Genomic DNA, 22,141 nt, shown 5'->3' with positions numbered 1-22,141 from the left:
CCCACACCGCTGCAGGCTGGAGAGGGAGGGCTGGATTGATGATGCTTCAGGAGAAGAGGAAGGCTCCCATTAATGTGGAGTGAAAGTTCCTTTACTTCATTTGGTAGAAAAATAATATCAGCATTAACAAGTTATTTCCGTTTTTTAAAATGCGTAATAAAACCTCACTGCCTTCCGTTCTTCTGAAACACAAATCTCTCAAAGGAGATTAGATGCTCTAACAAGACTAGTTAATGTTTGCTGAATAAACATTATGTGTGGAGAGGGGCGTTAGAAGTGTTACGTTTAGTATCAGCAGTGTTTTGTGGGGTCGTTACTAGCCCCGTTTACAGGTGAGGAAACAGAGGCCTAACACTGAAAAGACGTGGTGCAGTCACAGGACCCCCTTGAGCTGGTCCGCTAGCCCACTGCATTACCCAGGAGGCGAGAGGAGGTTTGGAGAACTAGACGGAGGTGCTAGCGTCCCAGAACGCTGTCTTCCCAGGCAGAGGCAGGACTAGGCATCCACTCATGGAGTCACTGGCTGCCGGGTGGAAGTGGGAAGAAAACTGAGTAGTGAGGCCTGGGAGGTGGGGACGGATGCTGAAGAGGTCGTGGAAGGTGACCGCCTGCATCGCTCCTAAACATTCCAGGCACTAAACGTTGCCTCTCCACCCACTACCGCCCAGGCCAGGGGCCACACTGCTTCCCTTCCACCCACACCCTTCAGGCCCTTTGTGACTGCGTCTCTCTTTCAAAGCCGTCAATTCTATCATAATTAACACAAGTCATAATACGTGTAATAATATAAAATGATATGAAGGTAAATAATATTCGGAGTATTTAAATGTATAAATGTTTAACACGTGTGTACCTAGTATAGATTAATAAATGTAATAGCCACCATTTATTGAATGCTATATGGGAAGCACTATGAGACATATTTAAATATCCATATAAAATATTACTCCATTTTAAGAACTTGCCTAAGGTCACCAGGTTACCGGATGGTGAAGCCAGGATTTGAGCCTAGTCTGTCTGATTCCCAAGCTTATAAGTAGTGCTTAAATCATACTCCTCCTCATGGTCAAGAGAAAGCAAGAGGATGCACGTTCTTTGCCTCACCGCCCAGGAGAGACTATGTTTCAGACCTGTTAGCATGATAGAGCAAAGCAGCAAGATCAGAGTCAGCCTGGTAGGAGTGACGTGTCCTGGGCCACCTGCCGTGGGGACATCAGAACCAGCACCAGGCATTTAACAGAGAGACACTCAGTATGTCTGATTGAAGGATTGAATGTCTGCATGTGAGTCAGCCTGGAGATATGATGTGCTGGGCTGGGGAGTCCGGGTGTCCCCCAGGCTGCCCTGTACCCACTACCCCTTCCAGCAAATGCCCTTGACCCTCCGGGCTGCCTGCTGCTGCCCCGTCTCTTCAGTTACAGAAGCAAGCACTGGTGATCAATGGTACCGGAGGGGTGCTATGGTGTTACTGGGAGCCAGGAGACACAGGCTCCAGTGGCGTATGCTTTCCAGTAGCTTAGTGCAACCCTGATGAGCGATGGGCCCTCCTAGAGGCTCCAGTACATCCCATTTGGAGGAAAAGTTTGAGTCAGGGGGCCTGGAATGGTCTTTTTAGCTTGGCAAAGAAGAAAGAACATTAACTCTGTGGTTACTGGTTTGACTGTCTGCTGTGTGATCTTGAACTTTCAGTTTAACCTCTCTGAGCCTCAGTTTTTTCATCAGTAAAATGGGAAAAACAGTTTCTACCTCATAATGTTTCTGTCAGAATTAACTGCGTCTCGCCTGTCTGGTATTTTCTATCTCAACATCCACCAGGCTGCTCAAGCCAGAGGCCGGGGACTTGCCCTTAACTCTTCCCTCTTCCTCACAAACTCCATTCCTAATCGCATCCCTGCCTGTCTCAGTGGCACTCACTCCTCTCCGACCCGAAGACTACTCCTGCCCCTCCCCCCACTCATTGTCTACTTTGCAGCCAGAGTGATCTTTCAAAAACACAATTTTGGATATGCCCCTTCCCTTTTGACAATGTTTTGGTAGCTTCCCACTGCTCTGGAAATGGAGCCCGGGACTTCCCAGGCCTTCACGCCCTCTCCAGCCTCATCTCTCCCCCGCCCCACCCTGAATTCACCTTCCGGCCAGACTCAGGCTCTTTGGAGTCTTGGACCCCTGTGCTCCCTTTTGGCTGCAGTCTCCTCTGTTGAGGCCACCTTATTTCCCTCTCTGTCCTCTTCCTCCTTCAGCCCTCAGCGCGGAGCCCCTCTTCTTGGAAGTATTGGCTGAGCCCCAGGTATGCTTAGGTGGCCTCTGTGTGTCCCCTTCTCAGAGCTCGCCACACTGTGTTATAGCTGCCTGTTTACTGGTCCACGTGCCCCACTGAGCTCTGAGCACTGCAAAGTCAGGGATGGTATCAGGGACAATTACCCCAGCACGTGTGACAGCAACGGGCCATAGGGGCACTTCATAAGCATTTGACTGAGTATGAATAGGAAGCGCTGGCTACAGAGCCTGGCAGAGAATAGGTGCTAAATAAATGGTAATGGTTATTTTTTATTATTCCAGCTCTAATATCCTGGGACTACAGAAAACTGACTAATTGCATAGCGGGCATCTGGTTGGCACAGATCTTACTGTGATGAGCCTACAAATTTGCACAATTTAAAAACCAAATATAGACTGCAAGGGCAAAGAATTCCCACTTGCAAATGGAGACGTGCCGATGCGTGCCAAATGGCTGGATCTGGGGACCGTCTTGACAGCTAACCCGCTGTGGCTCACACTGCTGGGAGACGTGATGTGCTCTCTGGTGGGCCTGCTCCTGCCTGCGCCCTGCGGTTTCCTTCTCTAATTGTCAATCCATGCTTTGTGCTCAGCAGCCTTTCTTGATTTCCCAGCTAAGCGTGATTTCTCCTTTCTCTCCACTCTCAAAGTCTCTCTCCTCAAAGCACAGAAAACCTGTGGGTACTGAACTCCTACTGGTTAGTCCACACGGTCATGAATGTTCTATGTCATGTATTATTGTGTGTAATCCCAACAACAACCTCTGAAGAAGGTCCCTTGTCCTCCCATTTTACAGACGGGGAATCTGAGGCTCAGACACTTGCTCAGAAGTAGCAGAGCCCTGGGTCTGTCTTGAGCTAAATTCCATGAGCTTCAACTCTACCAGGAGACAAGGTTGTTTTTGACTTACTTAGGGTGGTAGACTTAGAGATATAATTTTTCTTTTGACTTCTGGTTTTTTTTTTCAATGCAGACATTTGAAGGAATTGAATGCAGTCAAATCCCTTCTCTTTTTATTTATTTATTTTTATTTTTTATTTTTTTATGAGGAAGATCAGCCCTGAGCTAACATCCATGCCAATCTTCCTCTTTTTTTGCTGAGGAAGACTGGCCCTGGGCTAACATCCGTGCCCATCTTCCTCAACCCTTCTCTTTTTAAATGGCTTCTGGATTTTGAATCTTTATTACAAAGGCCTTTCCCACTTTGGGATAATACAAGAATCTCCTAAGATTCCTTTAATCCTTTTATAAAGGTTTCATTTAAAAAAAATGTTGAAATCTTTCAGACATCTGGAGTTTATTTTGGTGTAAAGAGGGAGTTAGAGATCTGACTAATTTTTTCCCCAATGGCTACTGGTTGACAGAGATGTCCATCTTGTTTCACTGATGGAAAGCCGCCTTGTTCCTAACTAAACACTCATCTGTTTATGGACTTATTTCTGGACTCTCTTTTCTCTTCCAATCTCCCTCTATTTCCATACACCACTACTCTTCTGTTGATTGTTGCAGCTTTGTGGCATATTTAACTCTTTGTAAGGCTAGAGTTAAATATTTACTCAAGAACAATTGCCCTATTGTTCTTGTTTTTAGAAGAATTTTTCTCCCTTTTTTGCCTGTTTATGCCATAAATCTTTCTTAAAACTTAACTTCACACATATGACGTAGATGCGTACACATTAAACACATCGATAACTTCCCTTAGGGTTTCTGGACACAAGGACTCATGAGTTGCTTTTAAGCTGTGATCTGCTCATAGGTGGAAAAGATGCTGTGTTCTGCACTGGCTCATGCAAAGCTCAGGGCAGCCAACCAAGGAAGGTGAACTTGCAAGGAGAGAGATGTCGTTAGGGAGGGATCTACAGTTGCCTGAGAATCAAGAATATTAGAGTTGGAAGTGATCTTAGAGATTAACTTGTCGTTTGGTAGATGAGGGAACAATTTTTAGGAATTTAAGTGACTTGGCCAAGATCATACAATTAGTTGGTGGCAAAATCAGGATACTCCTGTCTCTTGGCTGAATCTTGTTTCCACTACACGGTGCCTCACCCTCTCTAGAATCATTAGCAGAGGGTCTTATTTTTGAAGTAAAAGTGTGGGAGACTTTAGTTCTTTCTAGTCCCTCCCCTTTAAACTCACCACAAATGGTACATATTAAAAGAAAATGTACCAGATCTGAAAATTCTGTTCAATTTCTTTTTCATTTAAAGCCTTCTTAGTAAGTTTGCAGGAGTTGAAGCATAAAAATGGGCCTCTAGAAATGTTTTTCTCTTTACCCAAATTAGTAAGGGTAACTTGTACATTTTATATGAATTATATACATCTTTACCTCTGCTTTTCATTGTTTCCATTGATAAAATATCCTAAGCCATCTGGAGAGAGCTGGAGCTTGGCTTCATTTCCGTTTGGCTGCGATTACACTTTGGGCAGTGAGGGGAGGAGAATGGAAGGTCTCTGGAGTAATCGTTTTCCTAGCCAGTGACTGCTGGGTCTAGACATAGCTTGGTATTTTTCTCTGCGGTGATGGAGCAGAAGTCTGCAAGTGGACCCCTCTGAGAGTTTGCTTGGGGAGCAAGATCTCCCAAATGCATACTCACTTTACAGAAAAAAATTGAATGATATTTTCAGACAGCGCAGAGGAGACAGATACCTTCTGAATTAAGATTGACTAAAAATAACTGAGTGTGCAGCTCAGAGCCCATGTTTATCTTCCAGGGTTAAATTTGAATAAAAAAATTTAATCTCTGCATGTCATGCTTATTACTTGTGTGGTATATATCTGTGTTAATTATTTTCTATTTATGTGAAAGGCAGTTTAAAATGTGCTAAAATGTAAACCAAACACATACAGCTTTCTTTCATTTGAGCCAATTTTTTTTATGCCCCATTTTCCAATAATACATATCTTATTCCAGGAAGAAGTCGGGATATTTGGCCAGAGTTAAGTATATTGGATATTAACAGTCTCTGAATTGCACATGGCTATTTATAAAATGCTCTATTTTTGCCATCTGTTCTTCACACTCTCTTGTCTCTTATTCTATGTCCTTCTTTTCCTAAAATGCTAACTATGGCTCCTAAATTAATTTCCAAGTCTTTTTTTTTCTGGCTAGGGTTTCTTTTTGATATTTGATATCATTCAGGGATTGTCTAATGAAGCCTCATCCACTCTGCCCAGCCCCAGATTTTATACTGTTTTCCCTTTTCCTCCAGCTCAGTGGAATGCCGAGCATCCTCTTCTCTTTGCCTCCCTGAGACCCAGGGTGGACTGGAGCCTCCAAAGGGATGCTGGAGGCCTCTTCCTGAGCTGACAAGTCACGAGGACCATCATTTTTTCTGCCCCTCTTCCCAGCCCAGGCCTAACTGCTTGTTGCTGGAGCCAAATCCTCCTCCTTAGTTAGCTCCTTTCATCAAACCTGAGTCCATTTTTAAATCACTGATGTGAGATGAACATGATATTCTTAGAGATCACAAAATGTAGTCTCCCTATTTTATGGGTATGGAGACTGAATCTCAGAGATGGTAAATGGTTTGCAGAAGGGCACATGAGTATTGGTGGAGTAGAATGATTTAATTAGTAGATTTTTACCCCATGTTTATGATAGATTTAAAACATATAAGTGGGAAGTAAAAATAACAACCAACAAATCCTATCAACTAAATAATAATAGTGAAACTCATGAATCCTTATTAACTGCGGGATGACCTTGTGTATTGGTTTGCCAGGGCTTCCACAGCAAAGCACCACTTGGGGGCTTTATTATCTCATGGCTCTGGAGGCCAGAAGTCCGAGATCAAGGTGTCGGTGGATTAGGTTTTTTCCGAGGCCTCTCTCCTTGGCTTGCAGACAGCCTCCTGCTTGGGGTGTCCTCGCATGGCCTTACCTCTGTGTGTGCACATACCCCTCTGCGTGTCCAAATCTCCTCTTCTTTTTTTTTTTTTTTTTAATTGATTTCACATTGTGAAATTTTGGGTTGTACATTTTTGTTTGTCCATCACCATATATATGACTCCCTTCACCCCTTGTGCCCACCCCCCACCCCCACCCCCACTGCCCCTGGTAACCATGGTCCAGTTTTCTCTGTCCATGTGTTGGTTTATATTCCACATATGAGTGAGATCATACAGTGTTTGTCTTTCTCTTTCTGGCTTATTTCACTTAACATAATACACTCCAGGCCCATCCATGTTGTTGCAAATGGGACGATTTTGTCTTTTTTTATGGCTGAGTAGTATTCCATTGTATATATATACCACATTTTCTTAATCCAATCATCAGTCGAGGGGCACTTAGGTTGCTTCCACTTCTTGGCTATGGTGAATAATGCTGCAATGAACATAGGGGTGCATAAGCCTCTTTGGATTGTTGATTTCAGGTGCGTTGGATAGATTCCCAGTAGTGGGATGGTTGGATCATAGGGCATCTCTATTTTTAATTCTTTGAGGAATCTCCATACCGTTTTCCATAGAGGCTGCACCAATTTGCATTCCCACCAGCTGTGTATGAGGGTTCCTGTTTCTCCACATCCTCTCCAACATTTGTTGTTTTTTGTCTTGGTGATTATAGCCATTCTAACAGGCGTGAGGTGGTATCTTAGTGTTGTTTTGATTTGCATTTCCCTGATGATTAGTGATGTTGAGCATCTTTTCATGTGCCTATTGGCCATCTGTATATCTTCCTTGGAGAAGTGTCTGTTCATTTCCTCTGCCCATTTTTTGATCAGGTTGTTCGTTTTTTTGTTGTTCAATTGTGTGAGTTCTTTATATATTATGGAGATCAACCCCTTGTCTGATGTATGTTTTGCAAATATTCTCTCCCAGCTCGTTGGTTGTCTGTTCATCTTGATTCTGGTTTCATTTGTCTTATAAAAGCTCTTTAATCTGATAAAGTCCCACTTGTTTATTTTTTCTTTAGTTTCCCTAGTCTGGGTAGGCATGTCATCCGAAAAGATTCCTTTAAAACCAATGTCAAATAGTGTGTTGCCTATATTTTCCTCTATGAGTTTTATAGTTTCAGGTCTCACCTTCAGGTCTTTGATCCATTTTGAGTTAATTTTTGTGAATGGCGATAGCCCATGGTCCACTTTCGTTCTTTTGCATGTGGCTGTCCAGTTTTCCCAGCACCATTTATTGAAGAGACTTTCCTTTCTCCATTGCATGTCCTTAGCACCTTTGTCGAAAATTAGCTGTCCGTATATGTGTGGTTTTATTTCTGGGCTTTCAATTCTGTTCCATTGATCTGTGTGTCTGTTTTTGTACCAGTACCATGCTGTTTTGATTACTATTGCTTTGTAGTATGTTTTGAAGTCAGGGATTGTGATGCCTCCTGCTTTGTTCTTTTTCTTTAGGATTTCTTTAGCTATTCGGGGTCTTTTGTTGCCCCATATAAATTTTAGTATTCTTTTTTCTATTTCTGTGAAGAATGTCATTGGGATTCTGATTGGGATTGCATTGAATCTGTAGATTGCTTTAGGTAATATAGACATTTTAACTATGTTTATTCTTCCAATCCACGTGCATGGGATATCTTTCCATTTCTTTATATCATCATGGATTTCTTTCAATAATGTCTTGTAGTTCTCATTTTATAGGTCCTTCACCTCCTTGGTAAGGTTTATTCCTAGGTATTTTATTCTTTTTGATGCAATTGTAAATGGTATTATCTTTTTGAACTCTCTTTCTGTTAGTTCATTATTAGCATATAGAAATGCAACTGATTTTTGTAGATTGATTTTGTACCCTGCAACTTTGCTGTAGTTGTTGATTGTTTCTAATAGTTTTCCAACAGATTCTTTAGGGTTTTCTATATATACAATCATGTCATCTGCAAGTAGTGAGAGTTTCACTTCTTCGTTACCTATTTGGATTCCTTTTATTCCTTTTTCTTGCCTAATTGCTCTGGCCAAAACCTCCAGTACTACGTTGAACAGGAGTGGTGAGAGTGGGCAGCCCTGCCTTGTTCCTGTTCTCAGAGGAATGGCTTTCAGTCTTTCCCCATTGAGTATGATGTTGGCTGTGGGTTTGTCACATATGGCCTTTATTATGTTGAGGTACTTTCCTTCTATTCCCATTTTATTGAGAGTTTTTATCATAAATGGATGTTGTATCTTGTCAAATGCCTTCTCTGCGTCTATTGAGATGATCATGTGGTTTTTATTCTTTGTTTTGTTGATGTGATGTATCACGTTGATTGATTTGCGGATGTTGAACCATCCTTGTGTCCCTGGTATAAATCCCACTTGATCGTGGTGTATGATCTTTTTAATGTATTGTTGTATTCGGTTTGCCAATATTTTGTTGAGGATTTTTGCATCAATGTTCATCAGCGATATCGGCCTGTAATTTTCTTTCTTTGTATTGTCTTTGTCTAGTTTTGGTATCAGGGTGATGTTGGCCTCATAGAATGAGTTAGGAAGTGTTCCATCTTCCTCTATTTTTTGGAATAGTTTGAGAAGGATGGGTATTAAATCTTCTTTGAATGTTTGGTAAAATTCACTGGAGAAGCCATCTGGTCCTGGACTTTTATTTTTTGGGAGGTTTTTGATTACTATTTCAATCTCTTTACTTGTTATTGGTCTATTCAGATTCTCCATTTCTTCTTGGTTCAATTTTGGGAGGTTGTATAAGTCTAAGAATTTATCCATTTCTTCTAGATTGTCCAATTTGTTGGCATATAATTTCTCATAGTATTCTCTTATAATCCTCTGTATTTCCATGGTATCTGTTGTAATTTCTCCTCTTTCATTTCTAATTTTATTTACTTGAGCCTTTTCTCTTTTTTCCTTAGTAAGCCTGGCTAAGGGTTTGTCGATTTTGTTTAACTTCTTGAAGAACCAACTCTTTGTTTCATTAATCCTTTCTACTGTTTTTTTGGTCTCAATATCATTTATTTCTGCTCTGATTTTTATTATTTCTCTCCTTCTGCTGGCTTTGGGCTTTGTTTGCTCTTCTTTTTCTAGTTCTGTTAGGTGTAATTTAAGGTTGCCTATTAGGGCTTTTTCTTGTTTGTTAAGGTGGGCTTGTATCGCTATGAGTTTCCCTCTCAGGACCGCTTTTGCTGCATCCCATATGGTTTGATATGGCATGTTATCATTTTCGTTTGTTTCCAGATAGTTTTTGATTTCTCCTTTAATTTCATCAATGAGCCATTGGTTGTTCAGTAGCATGTTGTTTAATCTCCACATTTTTGTCACTTTCCCAGTTTTTTTTTCCTGGTTCATTTCCAGTTTCATAGCCTTATGGTCTGAAAAGATGCTTGTTATGATTTCAATCTTCTTAAATTTATTGAGGCTTGCTTTGTTTCCCAACATATGGTCTATCCTAGAGAATGTTCCATGTGCGCTTGAGAAGAATGTGTAGTCAGCTGTTTTTGGATGGAGTGCTCTGTATATGTCTACTAGGTCCATCTCATCCAGTTTTTCATTTAAGTCTAATATTTCTTTATTAACTTTTTGTCTGGATGATCTATCCATTGCTGTAAGTGGGGTGTTAAGATCCCCTATTATTATTGTGTTGTTGTTGATTTCTCCTTTTAGGTTTGTTAATAGTTGCTTTATGTACATTGGTGCTCCTATGTTGGGTGCACATATATTTATAAGTGATATGTCTTCTTGATGGAGTGTCCCTTTTATCATTATATATTTCCCTTCTTTGTCTTTCTTAACCTGTTTTATCTTGAAGTCTACTTTGTCTGATATGAGTATGGCAACACCTGCTTTCTTTTGTTTTCCATTAGCTTGGAGTATTGTCTTCCATCCTTTCACTCTGAGCCTGTGCTTGTCTTTAGTGCTAAGATGTGTTTCCTGAAGGCAGCATATTGTTGGGTCTTGCTTTTTAATCCATCCTGCCACTCTGTATCTTTTGATTGGAGAGTTCAATCCATTTGCATTTAAGGTAATTATTGATATATGAGGGCTTAATGTTGCTGTTTTGTCACTTATTTTCTGGTTCTTTTGCATTTCCTTTGTTTCTTGTCCCATTTATTTTGGACTGCCAATTCAGTTTGGTTGTTCTGTCTTATGATTCTTCTAGTTTTCTCTTTGTTTATCATATGTGGTTTTGCTTTGATTATTTGTTTAGTGGTTACCTTGAGGTTTGGGCAAAAAATATTGTGTATGAGATAGTCCATTATCTGATAGCCTCCTATTTCCTTATACTAAGTCAATTCAGTCACTTTCCTCTTCCCCTTCTAAGTGGTTCTTGTTATACCTTATTCTATCTTGTGTTGTGGCTGTGTGTTTACAGTGATGAGGTTAAATTTATTTTTGGTGAATTTCTTCCTTTGATCTTTGAGTTTAGTATTTAAGTGGTTGCTAACCTATTCCGGTAAAGATCTACTATTTCTCTGATTTTGTCTACCTACTTTTCTCCTTCCTCCAAGCTTTGTGTTCCCTTTCTCTTCTTTTTTTCAGGCCTGAGGGCCTTCTTGAGTATTTCTTGTAGTGGGGGTCTCGTGGCCATGAACTCCCTTAGCTTTTGTTTATCTGGGAGAGTTACTATTTCTCCATCATATTTAAAGGATATTTTTGCTGGATAGAGTATTCTTGGCTGAAAGTTTTTGTCTTTCAGTATTTTGAATATATCATTCCAGTCTCTTCTAGCCTGAAAACTTTCTGTTGAGAAATCCGCTGAGAGCCTGATGGGAGTTCCTTTGTACGTTATTTTTTGTTTTTGTCTAGCTGCCCTTAATATTGTTTCTTTGTCGTTGACCCTGGCTAGCCTTACCACTAGGTGTCGTGGTGAAGTCCTTTGTCTGTTAATATATATAAGTGTCCTGTTGGCTTCGCTTACTGGTATTTCCTGCTCCTTCCCCAGATTTGGGAAATTCTCAGCTATTATTTCCTTGAATAGGCTCTCTGTTCCTCTTTCCCTCTCCTCTCCCTCAGGAATACCTATAATTCTTATGTTACATTTTCTAATAGAGTCAGATATTTCTCGGAGTCTTTCTTCATTTCTTTTTAGTCTTAGTTCTCTCTCCTCTTCCATCTGGAGTATATCTGTATTCCTATCCTCTAAAGTACTAATTCTTTCCTCCATATTGTCAGCTCTGTTCTTTAAAGATTCCAGATTCTCCTTTATCTCCTCCATTGTGTTCTTCATCTCCATCAGCACTGATAGGTTTTTCTTTATGATTTCAATCTCTTTTGTGAAGAAACTGCTAATCTCATTGAATTGTTTGTCTGTGTTGTCTCGTATTTCGTTGAGTGTTTTTATGATAGCTATTTTGAAATCTCTGTCATTTAGTTTATGGATTTCTGTGTCTTTGGCGTTGATTTCTGGGTGCTTGTCATTTTGTTTCTGGTCTGGTGATTTCATATATTTTTGGATTGTGGTTCCTGTGTTGGTTTTGTTTTTCCTCATCCTGGAAGTCTCTGGTTGCAATTTCCACCTGCCGCCACTGTCTGGTGGTAAAGGGCTGTGTAGTCTAAGCCCCCTGCGCTCTGCCCCGGTTTTTCTGCTGCGATCTGCGGTTTTTTTTTTTTTTTTTTTTCCCCGCTGCGATCCTCGGGTCCAGTTGTTTGATCAGGTCTGCCTCGGATCGCTAGGTCTGGTCGGTTGAGTAGCAGAGTCAGGGTTGCGGGGATGGGGGAGCTCTCTCTTTTGCCCTCTGGGTCCCTGACGTGGGAGGCTTCTCGTTTGCCCCTCTTTATCCGCTCTCTGGGGTGCTCAGATGTTGATGGTAGCCCTGTGGCTCCTCTGAGTCCTCTGTGCAGGAGTTTCCCACTGGCTGAGAGAGTCCGAAGAGCCACGGTTTCCCGCCGAGGGCCGCCCCTCCCCCCTCTCTGGGAGCCCCGCGGACCGGGATTGCTGATCTGATGGGGAGGGAGCGGAGTTCTCCTTACCTCTCCCCACTTCCTCAGGGGGCCCAGCACGTTCTGCTCTCAGATGTGCAGCAGTGTGGATCCCTCCGCTCTAGGTTTTCACTGTCTGGGATTCCATTGTTGGTCTGTGACTGTTGCTTTTGTTGTATCTTGTAGGGGGAAGAGTTCACGGGAAAGCTCACTCCGCCATGATGCTGACGTCACTCCCCCAAATCTCCTCTTCTTATGAGGACACCAGTCAGATTGGATTAGGGCCCATCCTAATGGCCTCATTTTAAATTAATCACCTCTTTAGAGGCTCTATCTCTAAATACAGTCACATTCTGAGGTACTGGGGGTTAGGACTTCAACATATGAATTTTAGGGGCACACGATTCAGTTTATAACATCCTGTGAGGTCAGAATTATTAATATCCCCATTAACTCATGATGAAAGAATGATACAGAGACATTAAGTAACTTGACCACAGTTGCACAACTAATAAATGGTAGAATCAGGATTTGAACGCAGGCAATCTGGCCTCAGAAAACCTGCTGAAAATGTTGTTCAGTGCCAAGTCCTGCTTAGAAAATATTCCATAATGACATTATTGTAATGTTAAGACTCTTCCCCTGAAAAATTTGTGCTACATACAGATCTTTTTCTACAAAGGACAGTTTTTGTTCATTTGCTGTGACTTTAGCCAGTCCATTAGGTTCTTCTTCACTGTATGTAAGAAGGTAGGGGGGGTCTGTGTTACCTGAGGAGTGTATAAACACAGCCATGTCACCTGAGACAGGGATGAAGAGGAATAGAAATGTATAGGACATATTCAAAGCAGATAAATTATCTTTCGAACACCTAATCTTAGATCATCCATAACTAATTAAATTTGAGATCAAGGGTGTATGAATAAGTAATTTTAATCCCAGAATTTTTACTAAGGATACTTGATTACGTCTTCATTTTATAGAAGTTTCCTATTGCCTATTATCATAAGAAATGGAAATGGTCCTATAATAGTCTTATAATCTGGAGGAAATTTCCCAAGGAAATTCAATAACACAACCAAAGGAGAGCTGAATGCCTGTCAAGGAATGACTTTCTGTATTGGAAGGCTGTAGATTCATCATCATCACTGGTAATCCTATCATCTAATGCAGCAGGAAGCCTGTCAACTCCCTTCTTAATTGTAACTTTAACACATTTAGTGACAAAAATAGCTTTCATCACTTCTTCAGATCTTCCACAGGGAAAATGACCTGCCCAGGCTCTGCTTTTATAGAATTTTCATGGTCACTGTCAGCTGGATGAGCCCCTACAAGACAGAGAAACTGCTAAAGAAAGAGTCAAAGTCTTTTCCTCAGCTAAAGGGAAGCTAAAATTTAACCCCTGCTTAACACTTGTCATTAAAGCAAGATGAAAAAATGTGCACAGATTTATGCAGCAACAGCAAAATTTTTCTATAATATTAAAATATAAATAAAGTCTTTTTCAGTCATAAATCCCAAATCTCTTAGTGAATAAATAAGAAAATGCATTTATGAACGTATTAAAGTTTTAAGACCTTCACTTTCCAACTTTAGTGATTAACTGCAATATTACAAAATAAAATGTAATATGGTTATGCTATGGGAAAGCTGTCCATGATAATAGAACAGGTGTTTAATTTCCTCATTAATAACAAAATTTCTAAAATAAAGCAGAGTCTAAGTAAACGTCTCAATTTTAATGACTAAGGTCTAGAAAAATCAGTGGTTGTCTCACTTTTTCTTATTGCTTTCAATGGTTGACTTCCAGTTCTCTGAATGAAACCCAGGCACCTTCTAAGAGACTCTAGACATAACCATAAGGATTGTCGAGTCAAATCTCCGATTTGCTTATGAGGAATTTCTGACCCAGACAAATGTCACCTGTCTAAATCATGCAGCTCCTGCTGTATCTTGATGCCAGGACTAAAATCCACATCTTTGGCCTCCCTCGTCAGCCCTCTGTCCACACTTGTCTTTATGGGAAGATGGTACTGGAGAGTGGTACAGAAACACTTTCCCCAGCACAGACAGCTTTATAGGGTCTTTTAACCTTAGAGAAATTATGATCCGTGTACTAAGGACAGTTTTGTCTAAGGTAATGATACTAGGTACTTCCATTAAGCCCAAATATATTTTTTCCTTGTTGCTAAAATCACACTCACTAAGATATTTACAATTCTAAAGCCAGGTGCAGCTTTTATGTCTTGCACAATAATTAAGTAAGGAAAGCAATCTGAAAAATCCCAAAGCGTGCAAGTTTTACTGCAGCTGCAAACTTGTAAATATAGTGAGCAAATACTTAACAACAATTGCAGTTGATTAGTGAGAAATGGCAGCACGCTTCTTTCTAAAAAGGGTTTGAAGAGCAAACAAATACCTGCCCATGTAGAAACTTCTACAGAAAATAAGAGACATTTATCACATTATTAAAATGGTGCCTTCAGTGATAAAATAATCATAGGTAGATTGGGTCTCTGCACAAAACAAGGTAGGTTTACAAAAACGGGGAAGCTCCTGGCATAAAACACTGTAGCATACTAGTAATCTGAGCTGACATGATGGACTTGTGGTTGGGCTGTAAATCCATTTAGTGTTGCAGAGACCGGAACTAGCCATTGGAATTTTTCCCTGAAGCCTGCGCAGAGTGAGATGTTTGGTAAGAATGGATAAGCCTTGTCCGGTTGTCCATTCTGTTCAAATATTGTTGAGTGTTCACAGGCTAACTGATGAGATGGAGAAATTATGTGCCATGATCCACATCAACAAATTATTTGGAATTGATGGAAGAAGAATGATTCTGCCTGGAGGGCTGAGGAAGCATCTGCATAGGTGGAGTTTGAAAGATTGTCCTTAAAGATGAGTTTGAAGTGTTCGGTCAGACAGAGCCAAGATGTTGGGAGAAGAATGGAGGGCTTCCAGGGAGTGAACAACTTGAGCAAAGACACGGACATGTCAAAGCGCAGATCCTAGTCAGGGATGGGGAGAGTCCTGCGGAGGCAATACGTGCACGAGTAACAAACAATAAGGCTGATTAGAGCCAGCTTGTGACAGGTCTTAAACTTTCGTAGTGCATCCAGTGGGGAAGCATCAGAAATAATGCCCCCAGGGGTGTTGTGAGCCTGGTTCTGCAGCATCACTGCCTTTTGGTTGGGCATCTATCCTTTCTAGGATGTAGGTGTGGAGGCCATCGGTCATCTTACCAAGGGGTGCTGGGACTCTGTGATGACTGAGTCACACGTTCCAAACCAAAGTTATGCCCAAAGCAGAAAATTAGTTACCAAGGTGCTTTCCATTTGACTGGGCACAGTTGTCAGTCTTCTGCAGAATGTACCTCCTTTCCAGCTAGATGAAACCACTGTCTTCTAGATCTTGAGTTCCTCGTGCATTTGGACCTGGAGCCCTGCATCCGCTGACTGCAGAGAACACTGTGACAGGTGTCTGTGGCTCACACTGAGCGCTAAGAAGTTGAGTGGTCTGTACAGCAGGGTATCAATTTGTGATATGATGCAACCAGATTGGATCCTAATTTTTTTCTGCTGCAAATAGTGAAGACACAGTTCCTGGTATCGCTGAAAGGGTGGAGGAGTGGGAGCGTTCCCCTGAAGGCTCTTCCAGTGAGCCAGGGGCATGAGGGGCCTGCAGGTCTGGGGACTATGTGTATCATCCCCGCACATGTGTTCAGTAAGCTCTTGACCTCCAGACAAAACGTATTACAGCCACCTCTGAGCCTCACACACTATTGGGTTTAAGTGCCTGTGAGTTTTGTGCTGAGAAAAGAGGCTGCAAGTTCTATGCTTGAGATAGATTTTAAAAGGTCTTTTCTAAACATTCTAGGTATTATCATCTCCTCCTGTCCCCACCCCCCAAAAAGCATATGTTGAAGTTTTAATCCCCTGTGATGGTTAATTTTGTGTGTCAACTTGACTGCGTTAAGGGAAGCCCTGTGAAGGTATTTCTGGAAGAGATTAGTATTGGATTCAGTAGATGGAATAAAGAAAGCCACCCTCACTAATGTGAGTGGGCATCATCCAATCCATTGGGGGTCTGAATGGAACAAAAAGGTGGAGGAAGGACAAATTCTCTCTCTCTGTTCCTGAACTGGGAAGTCCACCTTGGACATTAGAGCTCCTGGTTCTCAGACCTTTGGCCTTGGACTGGGAGTTGTGTAATTGACCCCTTTGGTTCTCAGGAGTTTGGACTTAGACTGAATTACACCACTGGCTTTCCTAGTTCTCTAGCTTGCCTATGGTGGATTGTGGGACTTCTTGGGCTCCATAACCAAGTGAACCAATTCTTATAACAAATCTCCTTTTATGTATATGTCTACATATCCTATTGGTTCTGTTTCTCTGGAGAACCCTGACTAATATATCCTCTGTACCTCAGAGTGTGACCTTATATGGAAATAGAGTCATTGTAGATGTAATTAGTTAAGGTGACATGATACTGGAGTAGGCTGAGCCTTAATCCAATATGAATAGTGTCCTTATAAGAAGGGGAAATTTGGAGACAGACATGCACACACAAGGAGAACACCATGTGAAGATGAAGACAGAGATGAGAATGATGCTTCTACAAGCCATGGAATGGCAAAGATTGAGAGAGGTAAAGAACAGATTCTCCCTCACAGCCTTTGGAAGGAACCAACCCTGCTGACCCTTTGATTTTGGACTTCTAGACTCCAGAACGGTGAGACAATACATTTCTGTTGTTTAAACCACTTGGTTGTGGTTCTTTATTATGGCACCCCTAGCAAACTAATTCAGGTCTCAGTGACTGAGGAGGAGAGCTGCCCCAGAGGAAGCACCCACCACGGCGGAGAGTATGTCTTAAAAGGAGGTTGGTGGAAAATCGTGGTGATTTTTCCAAAGTCTTCAGGGTTTTTTCCCATAATCAGTGACAGGACCACTGCCTCCTCTTTGTGGAATTTCTGCCAGTTACAATTTATCCAAATGCCCAAGTTCTCTATCTTATGGAGAAATTGGCTAATTTCAGTCAAAGTCTGAACTATGATATATTTTTGGCTATTGTTTAATTTCCCGCTGTTGTTGAGAGTCTGAAAATTTCCACATAGGGGCCGCCCCGTGGCTTAGCGGTTAAGTGCACACGCTCCGCTGCTGGCGGCCCGGGTTTGGATCCCGGGCGCGCACCGATACACCGCTTCTCCGGCCATGCTGAGGCCGCATCCCACATACAGCAACTAGAAGGATGTGCAGCTATGACATACAAGTATATACTGGGGCTTTGGGGGGAAAAAATAAATAAATAAAATCTTAAAAAAAAAAATAAATAAAAGGAAAATTTCCACAGGTTGTCTAAACCAGAGCAGTAGCTCTGAACTAATTAGAGTGAAGGTCACGCTAGTTTATTCTTTATTTAAACTGTTATTAATTGCAGACCTAATATGTGCAATATTTTATTTCAGGTACTACGGAAAATGCAAAGTTAAAGAGAATAAGATCCCTGTCTTCAAATTGGTCTATAATGGAAAATGTGGACTATGAATCAATAATTATAAAACAAATTTTAAATTGATAAGAGCTCTAAGTGAAATTCTATTTCTAATAATGGTGGGCTAGGTTATTCAGACTAATCTTTATGAAAATAATAAATTGCACTGGATAAAATATTTTTAAAATGATACCTTAAAAGCATTGGAGAGATGACAAAGTAGTGGGGAACTATCGGGCTGAATCTGAGGGTAAGGGGAACATTGAACAGGAAGCCAATCCTCTAATTCCTTCTCTGCACTCCCAAGCTCCAAGGGCTGATTCAGCACACATAATCTAATCAGAATCAAGGAGACATATTTCCTTTGGGAGGGTTGGGATACTCTTCCTTGTATTTGTCCTGGAACTGTGAGCTGTGAGTGGCTGATAGCTATTTAGCAACTGCAAGGGGAGAACACCCTAGAATGGAGAAAATAATAATAAGATGGAGCTAAGATATGTGGAGAAAGAGAAACGAAGTCCTGGAGACATTTTCGAGCCCTGGATCAAACTGTGCCTAAAGGGTATCAAGCTGATTCAGTTTTGGTTCAGTTTCACCTCCCTTGTAATGGAAAGATCCTGATATAGGAGCCATCTCTGTGACAGAGATAGTCAAGTCATGATTTGGATGGGTTATTTCTTAAGAACGTCCAAAGACAGAGATCTGGGAAATACCTCCATTCAGGGTCTAGGAAGAGAATAAAAAGCTATACACAGAGACCAGGATCGCAGAAGAGAATCAGGAGAATATAGCTTTTCCGGATCTGGATCCGAGGGAGGAGAGGGAGATATCAGCAGTGTCAACTCATGCAGAACTCAAGGATGATGAGCACTAAGAGACAATTGGGCTTGAGGTCTGGGAGTCATTGGTGACATCTGGGAGGGTCTTTTCAGGGGAATCACATGGGCAGAAACCTGACTGCAAAGGCTCTGAAATACATTGGTGGAAAAAAGTGATAAAACCAACTTTCTTGCATGACATCTGACGGAGGAGGGATGGAGAGGGAAAGGGTGACAGCTATCGGGCAGGGTGGCCAGAGGGGAGGTGGTGAAAGACTAAAGGGAACTTTTTAAGAAGGAGACAGACTAAAAAAGTGTTTTATAGGTAGGATCAGAGATGCCAAAAAAAGTAACTTAAGGAGTAGTTTCTGGAAGTGGCAAAAGGAAATGGAACTGAGGAAAAGGAAGAATAAAGAAGAGCTGCTTCTTAGTTGGAGGCATGAATGAGAGGGGAAAATATGGAATAAGGAGCTGTGAAAGGGCCACTTGTGCTCACCAAATTGGGGGAAGACTTGGGAAAAATGAATGTGACGGAAATATTAACTAAAGGGACACACACGCATAGTAAATTCTCAGTCATTGTGAAGTAAAATATTTTTAGAGAAGAAAGAGGAAGAATGAACTGTTATTTGAGTTTCCACTGATTTATCTATTTATTTATTTTTTAAATCTTATTGAGGTCATATTGGCTTATAACATTGTGTAATAATTGTTAGACTGTAGACTGCATTGTGTTCACTACCAATGGTTTTCATCCCTCACCATATGTATGTGCCCCTTTATCCCTTTTTCCCTCCTCCTACCACCTTCTTCTCTGATAACCACCAATCTGTTCTCCTCATCTATGTGTTTGTTTATCTTCCACACATGATTGAAATCAAACAGGGTTTGCCTTTCTCTGTCTGACTTATTTTGCTTAGCATAATACCCTCAAGGTCCATCCATGTTGTCACAAATGGCATGATTTTGTCTTTTTTATGGCTGAGTAGTGTTCTATTTTATATATATACCACATCTTCTTTATCCATTCATCAGTTGATGGCCACTTGGGTTGCTTCCATGTCTTGGCTATTGTGAATAATGCTGCAATGAACATAGGGGTGCATAAATCTCTTTGAATTGTTGATTTCAAGTTCTTTGGATAAATACCCAGTAGTGGATAGCTGCATCATATGGTAGTCCTATTCATAATTTTTTGAGGAGTCTCCATACTGTTTACCATAGTGGCTGCACTGGTTTGCACTCCCACCAGCAGTGTATGAGGGTTCCCTTTTCTCCACATCCTCTCCAACACTTGTTATTGCTTGTCTTGTTAATTATGGCCATTCTGATTGGTGTGAGGTGTAGAGGTTCCACTGTTTTTGACAGTGGTACAAAGGACCCTTGTGGTGGAGCTCTGGGCAGCTGAAAGGGACTGGCTTGAATTTCTTCAGTCTTCTGCTCATTTGCATAAAGGCCTGAGGAGACAGCCCATTATTTTTTCAGAAGTGAGTATTTCTGAAGGCAAGAACCATGCTCAACCTTCTTGAAATTGCCTCTAATTCTATCAGTGTGCTCTGAGAGAGATGCTTAATGTCCCCTTCCTTATAATGGTTGCCATTGACTGCATTTCTTTTCCATATTCACTGGAACTTTCAATAATTCCATCATCAGAACCAACTAGGTCCTTTCTTCTGATAGGACGGTCTCAAAAGGAAGTGCTGCCTCAGTAGTTGAAGGCAGGCCAACCCCAATCGAGCAATTTAGGTGGGGTGGGGTGGAGGCCATTGTCACTCGAATTATTTCAAAATTCAGTCCCATGAGCAAAGTAAGAATTGCCACTCAGAATGCAAGACACACATTCAAAAAAGAACTCCTTTTTGCTGAGACAAGTGATACCATCCTGGTGCCACGTTCTGTGACACATGCTGTTTTTAGAAACACATTAGGTGTGAGCTCTGGGGAATATTTCTATCTACATCTAAGGCAATGCTAGTGTTTGTATCTGAACGTCCTGCTGTGTGGTAAGTTCTTATTTGTGATTTTCAAACTGAGCTGGGAGGAGCTCCTTGGGGAGCTATACTGGGGAGGTGGGGTGTGAGGAAGGAGTAGAGAAGGGGCTCTGCTGTTTCATAGTGAGGTTTTTGGCATCTGAATAGAACTTTATTTGAACAAAAGGTTCTAAGGAAAAAAAAAAGAAAGAAAACCACTATTTTAAATCAACCAAAGCCTGCTACCAAGCACATTATTGAAAATTAAGCAAGCAGAATTTTTTGAAAGGAAAATTATTATCCTGGTCTGTAGATAAGAACCATTAATAATGTCAATGCCACTAAAAGAAAACTGCTGTTTTACAGTTTAAGACCTTAGAGAACCCCCAAAAGCCATATCTCTTCCCTCTGTCAAAATTATACTCCTCTTTTAGAGATATTTCTTAGCCCTAAGGTCTTGCACAAAACACATGTCTTCCAACAGCATATCCCAGATCCCCCAGTTATCATGAATTTCTTCTCTAGAATAACACAACCCTGGATGTGAATTGGGCTCTGCTGCTTCTCATCTGCCTGGTCTTGGCCAAGTTACTGAACCCCCATGCATCCCAGTTTCACCATTTGCAAAATGGTTATAATCACATCTCTCCTTTAGGGTTTTAATGAAGATTAAATCAAATAACATAAATAGAATGACTTTCTCCCCCCATCTCACCTTCCCTTCCCCTGCAGTTTGTCACCCACTGATGGGTATTAAGGATTCTTAAGATAACAGATACAGGCCTTGAGGGGACATATCATGGGATTAAAGTGTGGAGACTGAGAATGAAGCATTTTGTTGACACTAGTTTTAATCTAAGGAAAGAAAAGAATTTAAGAAATAGCTTATTTTTAGAATCTTAGTGAAGTCCCCAAGCAAAGAACAGAGTTCTATATTTATTAAGTGCAAAAATATTAAACACAAAATGAGAATAATGTATCTTAAAATCTTGTATTGACTGACTCTGGATGATTAAGGACTCACCTACAGAAGTACCCTACACCTTTCTTACAAGTAGTTGGAAAAGAGTACAGATAAAATTGGAAAGAAACCCAAGAGCCACTCACGTGAAAAGAAAGACTGCTATTTTGGTATGGAAAACCATACAATGATAATTTTTTAGACTTTCATTTCAGTTTTTACTGAAGAATAAAGTGGGAAGATTTTATGCTCAGTCATCTTGTGAAGCTGATAGCTTGGATAATGCATAGGATGCTCCAGATCCAAATGGCAAGCAGACATGCATTACTATGATTGGCTGAAATTCCCTGGTTCATTCCGGGGACATCATTTTTGTAAGTGCTTTGTCCAGGTGCTTCGAAGTTGCTTCAAAGCTCTATAGTCAGGGTCTCCCTGGATCTTGCATTTATTCCACCATATTGCTGTTCATGTAGCTTTAAGAACTGTATTATTTAATTTAAAGAGGTTCTTTCTCACATTGAGGCTTGCATTTCCATGGACTCCTTTTGATATTATAAATTTTTCTCTTCACTTATTTTTTCCAAATTGGAGTGGTTCCTAATTAAACAATCACTAAACTATGTGAGATTATGTTGTGAGATCATTGAAACTCAAAATGAAAGAAGATTATCTAATCAAAAATATTTTAGAAAATTTTTGCAAGGAAGGATTTAATGATGTGCCTGGAGCCTATATCTTTGTTTCTTATGCATTTCGTTGGTTTCCTATTAGACAACCTCCCCTATTCTGCATAATTCTTAGTATTTTCTAATAGAATGTATTCATCTTAATAAA

This window comes from Diceros bicornis, chromosome 33, assembly GCF_020826845.1.
Source record: "Diceros bicornis minor isolate mBicDic1 chromosome 33, mDicBic1.mat.cur, whole genome shotgun sequence".
NCBI classification, from domain to species: Eukaryota; Metazoa; Chordata; class Mammalia; order Perissodactyla; family Rhinocerotidae; genus Diceros; species Diceros bicornis.
Note: the sequence above shows the minus strand (reverse complement) of the source record.